Source organism: Ornithodoros turicata, unplaced genomic scaffold (genome assembly GCF_037126465.1).
Source record: "Ornithodoros turicata isolate Travis unplaced genomic scaffold, ASM3712646v1 ctg00000979.1, whole genome shotgun sequence".
NCBI lineage: Eukaryota > Metazoa > Arthropoda > Arachnida > Ixodida > Argasidae > Ornithodoros > Ornithodoros turicata.
Window position 1 is genome coordinate 123,809 of NW_026999433.1, and position 9,452 is coordinate 133,260.

The following is a 9,452-nucleotide window of genomic DNA, read 5'->3' on the forward strand; positions in this document are numbered from 1 at the left end:
TTGAGGAAGTAGACTGAAGTTTCGACAGCCGTTTTAGCAAGAAAATGCCGACAAAGCTTCTTTTTTTCAGGAAAAAAGCGTGCCATGTATTCGAGAAACCGCATAATGCTATAGGACATGTTTTGCGTAGGATTTGTCGATGTGCAACACCGTCGACAATGTTATGGAACGACGAGCGACGTAAAGCAAAATGTCAATCACATTTTAAACTTTCTGTGAGATTGTGTGCATTTTCTGGGAGTTTTCTTTGAATTAGACACTCCCATATGATGCTGCGTCGTGCAGCACGCTCTAAACTACTGCATTTCATGTCGATCGAGGGGACACGCGGTAAAGGACTAACGCAGACATCGACGTCGCAGGGTTTGTCCTTTACCGCGTGTCACCTCGCTCCAAGACATGCAGCATCCGTCCCCATATATTCTGTGAATAAATAATGTTGCAGGGTGACAAGAAAACACGATACACATGGCAAAGAAAGACTAACTCAAGCACTTTATTTGTCTCAGTGTCTCTGGTTTTCTTGCTATTGTCGTGCACCAGCTAGTCTACGCACTCTCCCTTCTGTCGAAAATGCCGCACGTCGTGCTCGGTGGATAATAAACCTCAGCTACACCTTTGTGCGATGCATGGAACTATCATGACCGAAGGTGGACTGTGGAGAGGAAGACTTAAGAAGTTCCCTTTCCTGCGAGTAGCGGCGAGGGCGGTAGCATGACGTAACGCCGCATGCAGAGATGACACGCGGTCTATGAGTTAAGCGGGCCCATTCGGGCGCGCAAGAGAGCTTTCAATCTCAAAAGGAACATTTTGCAAGAAAAAATAATAATTTGTTGTCACGCATTTTTATATAACATCTCGACCTGCCAAGCTCTGTGCATATTCCCTGAAAGGAAAAAAAAAGACGCCGATGTTGCGCGTAAGGTTTGTCTGCTGAGTGTGGCGACATGCTGCACCTATGGCAGGGTAGAACTGCGGGTAATTTAGACCACCTGAGGTTGTCTTGACGTGCAGCGGAAATCTCCGGCACGTGATGCCTAAAGCAACGTTTAACTTCCCAACATCCTGCTGTCTTCAGCCGGGATCAAACTCGCGACTTTGAGCTCAGCAAGCCAACAGGTTACCGAGTGAGCTACCAAGGAGGCCATGATCTCTGTCGTAGGACGCACAGGAGGTACACGGCAAGCGAAAGAATACTCGCCGGCCTGCAGCCACCTGTGCCGACACAAGGGACGCTGACGTTTTCTGTTTCACGAGCAAGTCGCTTTTCCAAATTTCTGTTCCAAAAACTGTTTTTTGTTTTCCATTTTTTGTATTTGACACAGATTTATTTTGTGACTATGTTCCGACCGTATCAATGATTGTTGAAATGAAATGTTGAAAAAAAAATACACAAAAATAATACGCCTGAAATCGATTGGGTTGCGAGATTTCCATTGGCACGCCCAGTGACGGTATCTTGGCCAATTCGTTCCTGATAAAATGTCTCCTCTTCACCGATGGGGTTCTCTCGCGATGAAAACCAGGAATTAGCGGCTACCTTCGAGCGTCGCAGTTTACGAAACACGCGGTATCGGCGGGAAGTAGAAGTTTGCGTCTCACCGCGATACTGGATGCAGCGTTTGACCCAAAACAACATTCATTCGATATATTTCAATCAAAATTCGGAGAGTGCACCGTAGTTTGTTGCAACGGGCATCCGGCATCCGGGCCCCGAGCGAAGCAAACGGGACAATCCCCTCATGAGCTCGCGCGACGTTCCCATAAGGATCCCTGAGGATGGTGACGAGTGAGCATCCTCTGCCACACCTCCTCATAATTACTATAATTAATTATCTGCAGTGGGACGCGAAAAATCCCGCGGTACCAACGAAGGAAGCAAATAACTGACGCAATAGATCACAGGTGCAAAAGAAGCCAATACTAAGCCGAATAGGCATGTCATCACAGGAACAGCATTACTTCGTCGCACTAACCTCCCACATACGTCTCACGTGCGTGAGAATTTAAAATATGCTTTCTTCTAAGCGTTTATAATGACGTTGACACATTGTGCCGTTCAAGATCGGCTAAAAATGGAGCATTATTAGACTGGAAACTGCACTACCTGTGGCGACAAAATTCTACGAATTGATTCTTGGAGAGCAGGTAGAGCTCCCTGTTGCTCTGAAGTTTGGCTCTCTGTGCAGGTACTCGCAGTTTTCGAAGCAAATTAGAACTTATTATAGTTAATAATATTTTCAGTTTACTTACTAATAAATTAATAATAATGATAATAATAACAATAATAGTAGCTTCCTCACTCGTAACATCAGCAAGGGAATTCAAGCAGTGACGTTTATAACAGGCGATGGTTTCAGTGCGTTTTGTCAACACGGATAAGCGCGATACCAGATGAAGTTCTGTTCATGAACCTCATCCGCACATTGTTTCACAGACTGCGGCGCAGGAATTTGACGAACACGACAGGCAGCATCTTGCAGATGCAATTGTAAGTACTGTTGTATCATTTATTTGAGCAACAACCCGTGGCAAACGCACCAGACTGCCACACAAATTTCATCGCAAACATGCAGGGCTGCACTACTTGGAATGATCCTGAGGTGTAAAGTTAAAATAGCGATACAAGTTCCTGAGGTGTTCAATTCAGGAAAGCCAAACTCGAGAGTATCACCTTCACATTTGCCAAGACTGCCGCTTTCTCGTGTTTCTCTTCCCTGACAATGTTTCATGAGTTTTAGTAATCGTCACGAAAGAATCGGAGGTGGACTGTCTGTAGCGACGAAACTGGAGAGAGGTGCACACTAGGGGAGAGGGGGAGAGTAGACTGGGGAGAAGAGGCACGCTGCGGAGACGGAGAGTACAGGAGGAGCGCCACGTAAGTAGGCCACGGGAGAGGAGGATGGCACGGCGCACCCGGAGAGCAGGAAGCGAAAGGAGTAGGAGAGGCCGCGTGGACAGCGCGACGCGTTGCGCCAGCAGTGCAGTTGTGGCGGTCGACATGTTCAGACTTGTCTAAGTGTGCGCGCCATCGGGTATGAAAGCTGCGGAAAGTTATGAGCGGCGGCGAAAGAAGGCCGAGGCTGCGTGACGGAGCCTTCAAGCTGAATAAACATCTCCCTTCTTGCAAACCAATGGCGTCATAGTGTTCGACATCGCCCCCAATGAGTTGAACTATGCTCCAAGCTAGAGGAAAAACAAGGTCGCACCCGAAAGTTACGGTCTTGAAGAGAGTACGATGGTCCCTGGAAGGCACTAGACCTTCGGTCCTACTTTTCTTTCAACAGGAGGCTGCAAACAAGTGCCCATCCGTGGAACCCAGCCCTCCCCTTCCGAATTGTTTCGGTTGAAGTCCGTCTACCAACGTCATGATGACGTTTCTTTGGTAGAAGTCTATAGGAGGGAGCCGTATACGCTCGTTGCGCTGCTGACGCTGTCTTGCGTTAGCGTTGTCTAGGGTCATGTGAAGGGCTGTCTAGCGTTGCGAAGAGGAGTTCCCAAAGGGTTTTCAAGTTGTAATGTTAAAGCATTTCCGCGGGATCCACCAATGCGTCGACCATGACTCTTTTCTTTCACTACGTGTTAGAGTCGTGAATGCAAGTGCGGCCATGGGCACCGTACGGACGTGGCACATGGAGAGAAGATAGCAGGAAGGAGGAGGACGCGTGTGTGTTCATGTGCCTCCTGTACTGACTTCTGGGGTAGCTGAGCCGACAGGCGTCTGAAAAGTGTCGCAAATCGAGGCGGATCCTCAGAGAGCGCCGTCGATGGTGAGATTCGACCCCACCATCTCCCACTGTTCAACACGATCTTGGAGCAACCATCTTGTTTCTTTCTTGTGACGGGAACGTATAGTGCAAAATTCCTCCAGTGCCCTTATCTGTAAATCAGTATTTAATGGGCGCTATATTATAGTCGACTCCCGATGCACAGATCAACTGCCGATGCTATTGATGTCAGTGCGACTACGCAGTCTCGGGCCAAGTGGGCAAAGCGCTCCAGGTGTGGGCTCCTCGAAGTTGTGCTTCAGGTGGTGTGGACAACGTCTCCCGCGGGATAAGTGTGAACATAGTGTAACATAGCCCGATAATGAACTAAACAGCATGCTGTTCCGCTGTGTACGCCTGCTAAGACTGACGACCGCAGAAACGTGAGTTTCATTCGCTAAAGCGACTTCGACGGACATCGGCAACCCGCGAAACCGATTAGTTAATTAGTGGCATCAGATTTTTAAATACGCCATATCAACTTATTAAGGACATAGAACTTTGTTTTATTTTTTATTTTTCCTTTTTGCTGTCTCGGGATTTCAATATATCATTTTCGAAAATGTGAATATCGAGGCCTTACCGCACAGACACATATATCCAGGAACTTCGGAACTACGCCTCAAGCGGGTATACACCGAAAACGGAAAACTAGCGACGACGTCACAAATACCTGTGTGTGTGGGAGAGATTTACTAGATGGATTTCACATGGTACTATACAACATGCACAATACACACATAACATACACAACACAAGATCAACGATACAGGGCGATGCAAATTGCGGATATTAACAAATGAGAGGCAATGAATGATAAATGATCATGGATGGGAAAAAATATGGATGGTGAAAAAAATATGTACAGAATATGAATTCGCTTATGACGGGACGCCGGCGACGGTGATGAGACAGCGCGAACAGCGCAGTTTCTGCATGAGCTTCAGTACAATGGGGCGCCTCGTATCAGCTTTGCTGCATTGTTCGTGTTGTCCAGAGCACCGTAGCAGTGCATTGTAATAGCACAGACGCGTGATGATGTTTTGTGGCAGATTGATTTCGGTCGCCTGCAGATAAAGTTATATCGCGTCTTCTTGTTTCGTTATTTCGTAGTGTTCTTCAACCTTTGCAAGCTGAAAGGGGTTGTGACACTTTCTTAGATCTGGTTGATGGTATCATGTACATGTACACTAATCACTTGTCATGTACACTACGATACGGAAGAGCAAATAATTATTTTTCTACTTGTTGCACTTCGCGAGAAACAAGCGTTGAACATCCGTACTCGTCAAGCTTTGACATAAGAGCTTCTTTCATTGTCATTGGTAGTAGCAAGCATGTGACATTCCTTATCGGCAAAGACGCCTCCAGCGACGTCAGAACCGCACTCGTCTATTTCTCAGTTTACTGCAAATCTAGGAATGCAGGTTGACATCGGCACAAGTGCGTTTTATGTTTATGTCCGGAGTAACTGAAAGCCATGTGTCGCAAGCCGCTTAATTAAGCACTTTTGTTTTGCTTCGTTATCTGAATACAAATACTTTTTCTTTTTGTCTTTCAGCGTTGCTCCATTAAAACGGTGCCCAGCCTTGATGTGGGAAGACACCTGGTGCTGTACGTGCGAAAGATTTCGGGGTAGCATGGTTAGACAGACGAGGATGCTTGAGCATGAAATAAACCTCTTATAATTAATGCCCAACGGATGAGCATAGAACCTGTTATGATAGCCAGCTGCTTCAGGTCCCAAAACGATAAGAATGGATATAGGAGTGTTCCAGATACCACGACAGCATAACTAAGTGTAGCTATCTGGCATTAGAAATGACTAGTGGGGTCCATGCGCATGATTGGAATTGATGTCCAGAGGCTGGAACAGATAGAAAAGACAAATACATACAAAGCCTCAAGTGCCTAAGAAATTAATGATAAAAGAAGGTGATGGTACTACAGCTGGCTAACGTTTTCAGTGAGTTCCTACTTTCACCGTTCATGCACATGTTTGTGCAGTTTTGCACGTCAGTCGTTTTTACACCAAAGCTACCGTTCGACGCCACAGCACGTATTGCGTGTTCTGGCGGCAAGGAAGGTTTGATATGTGGTTCCCAGTGAGAGGTTGTGTATGTGTTCCCAGGAGACAAGTGACCCCATCAAATCTGTGCGAAATGTACGGCAGCGACCTGTTTGTAGCATGGTGCACCAGTAACCATAAGTACAACGCACCAGAAGGCGTTTGTGTCTTATGGTGCATCTGATCTTTGGCGCATCATGCATAACGGTAGCAGACGTCTCGAATTAGGTTGGACAGGTCTCGCTCTTTCAGTTGATGTCGTGCTGTCCAACTTGCCTCCGTGTTGGTCGGCGTTTTGTCTCGCTTTGGCTGCAACGATATCCTAATGGAAGAAGGGTTCAGCTAAGCCGCAGAAGCAAGTTCTACTTTCAGATGGCCCTCTGTGGTGGGAATTACACTCCACCCAGCAAATGGAAATCCATATCGTGTTGGCTAATGCGCTACTCTTGTAGCCAATCGAATCGTATTGCATATCGTCATCCGCCTCCTAGACCCTCCTGGACCTCTGAGGAGCTGTCCTGCAAGAGTGGGAACCCATATCTCAACAGCTTTTTGATAATCTTGTGCTCAATATCACCGTGCCGTAGTGCATATGTGTCAGTGGCTACCAACATACAGCATATTGAAACATTTCCTATCGTAATACAAACATGTTTGCGGGTACCCGCATATAATTTTCTCCATGGAGCTGCTCCTTTTCACTATGGGAAATCCGACGTCGTTCTTTTTTTTTTCTAGAACACCGTTGCTACAATAAACCACATATTTTACAGTTGAGTTGGTATTCCTGTAGTGGAACAGTCGTAACTGCCACTATCCTTAATTTTTGAGCATGAGGACAATTACATGATCAATGATATCAAGTATTGCCCAGGTCAAGCTGCCAGTATTGCTCAAGTATTGCCAGTACTAAGGCTTGATGTTCAGCGAAGACATGAGTTGGAACAAACATAATAATAAAGTACTCACAAAAGCGAACATGGAGCAGTATTTTTTTTAATGATGAGTCCTTAAAGATGCTAATTCCAATACCAAATTAACTGCCTCTAAGGCAGTACGCTCAGTGTTAGAATATGGTTCTGTAGTTCGGTTTGCGACATCAACCACAAAACTTAAAGGGTTGGAGTAGATTCAGCGCGAAGCGATGCGCTATATTTTTAAGGAAGTTTCATAGTTTGATTCATCATCGCAACTATTGCAATCAGCAGAAGTTCACACACAATCTGATCTCGCCGAGTGCTAGTTCAGCGGCTAAAAATCTCTGTCTAATTTTAAATAATGAAACATGCATTAATCCATAGTTATATATTAATTTGACAAAGGGAGGTAGCACTCTAAATAAACACACGAGATATTGAAATCAATCAATCTTTGAAATATTTTTTTTATGTTGAGGTGCAAAGCACGCTGTGTAGGAAAAACGATCCTAAGCTTGTTCCCAGGGTCACCTAACGCACGCGTGCAACCAGGTGAAGCCAAGATGTGTACATCGTACCCTGAACACGTTTTTTTTTATTTCCCATTAGCAACTGTGGCTATGTGAACAGCAGGAGGGGGTGCCTTGTTGATGTAAGCTGTTTTGTGTTGTTCTGCCTTTCAACGCAGGCTCTCTAGAACTATGAACCAGTTGAGTAGAAATGAGTCATCAATGCAATGGACGTTTTTCACGCTCGCGTTGCGTCTGTCCATCGACAGCCTCAGCCTTCTTTGCAAAGAGGGCGCAAGTATCGAGTCTGGCGCCATCTATTGTATGTGTAGGAAACCTTCTTCGGCAGCGTCAGACCACATCAAAAACTTTCATTGCGGTGGCATGCAGTTAGCATGAGCCAATAGCAGTTGGAGCCTACCAGACCCAGGCTAAACTTATGTTATGGCAAAAGTTCCGATATACGAGAGTTAAGCTTATATTATCTCATCTAGAAATTAGAGGGAGTGACCAATGAGTGGCTTCGGTTCGATGGAGCAGTTGGAATTGGTTCGATGAGTGGAAGTGACCAATCGCAGTTGGAACCTTTTAAGGAGCTCTAGAGATGAGCGACTAATGAGAGGCTTGTAGTCAGATGGGCCAATGAGCAGACCACTTGCAGTTAGATGAACAACCAATAGCAGTTGGTGTCTACAGAGGGAGCTGAGCTTAGCAATAAGCGCAAGAAATGACCGGATAGAAATGTGAACCAACTGAGTAGAAGGTTCCACTAACACTGGTTCCATAAGGTTCCACCTAGGGATGAGTGACCAAGGAGTGGCTTGCAGTTCAATGGGCAGTTGTCTATGAGGAAGCTGTGATCGACTAGAACCAATAAGCAGCTGGGTGAGCAGTCACATATGCTAACAAGCAGACGACTTGCAGATAGATGAACCTATAGCAGTTGGTGTCTACCGAGTTAGCTGAGTGACCAATGAGCGCAAGAGATGACCGGTACCAATGATCTCTCTCATGGAACTGAACCAACCCATGCTCTAGGATGCTGCATGACCAGGAGGCTGTTGTACCAAATAAAGGTTGAAACCAACAATTGCCATGTGTCTTGTCTCAAGCCGCTGCCTGGTGGCTTAGGAGCGACAAATGGAGGCTAGCCAATCACTGTCCAGTACGCTTTGCATGGACCCACCGGTGTGATGGCCCAATCAGTAGGCTTAGCGTAAACAAATCAATGCGAAGTGGGCGGAGCCAGTAGAGAGGTAAGTTTGGACATCTGAGATAAAGCCACAGCGGGGCTGCCGCCGCGTTGGTGAAGGCAATGTTCAGCGGTGCCGGCCAATCAGAGCGAGAGTGATACCTACGGCCAATCAGCGGAACCGATTAATTAGCATGAAAGGTCAGCGATCAGCGTGCGTCAATCAGCGTGAAGTGGGCGGGATCAAGTAATTAGCATAAAGGGGCGGAGCTACGGCCAACCAATCCACGATCAGCGGGCATGGGCCAATCAGCGTTAAGCGGGCGTAGCCAAGTAATTAGCATAAAGGGGTGGAGCTACGACTGAGCGATCAGTACGCTTAGCATGAGCCAATCAACGTGAAGTGGGCGGAGCCAAGCCAACTAATTAGCATAAAGTAGCAGAGCTACAATTGACCAATCAATGATCAGTAGGTGTGGCGTGGACCAATCAACATGAAGTGGGCGGGGATAATGGCGGCCAATCAGATGGCTTTAGAATTGGCTTGCGTTGGATTACAACTGGATCGTGTTGGCTTAGAACTGGATTTTGGCTTAGAATTTGATTAGAATAGGCTCTCTCGGTTTAGAAAAAAAAGGGGTTCTTATACAGCATACCGGGTGTTTCAGTTAAATCCCCGGGCTAAATAATTCGCGAACGGGTGCACCAATCCACGAACTTTCTTTTTTACAAGTATCTGTCCGATACCACCTACAAGCTGCGCACCGTGTGAATGAGTGGGAGGCGCTCATTATTAAAATAAAAATGCAAATGAGTTTCGTAAAAAAGCGTAACTTCTGAAGCAGGGCGCTGTCGGCATTAAAATGGGTACTACCCCTTTTGAGACCTTCAATGGACACCTTTTAGAGAAAAATCTGCCACCGATGCGGGTCATTTGTTGCAGGAATTAATTGGTTTCGGTTTACGTATTTTTGTCGCGGCTGGTCGCGGCGCAGCGCA

At 46.3% G+C, this 9,452-nt stretch overlaps 1 long non-coding RNA gene across 1 annotated transcript; it reads left to right on the forward strand.

Annotated features, from left to right (window-relative positions):
* Window positions 1-1,103: 1,103 nt before the first annotated feature.
* On the forward strand, window positions 1,104-5,350 carry LOC135376019 (uncharacterized). The gene is made up of 3 exons (XR_010417492.1): window positions 1,104-1,127; window positions 2,438-2,491; window positions 5,329-5,350. It is a non-coding gene; the product is annotated as an uncharacterized LOC135376019 (long non-coding RNA).
* Window positions 5,351-9,452: the final 4,102 nt, after the last annotated feature.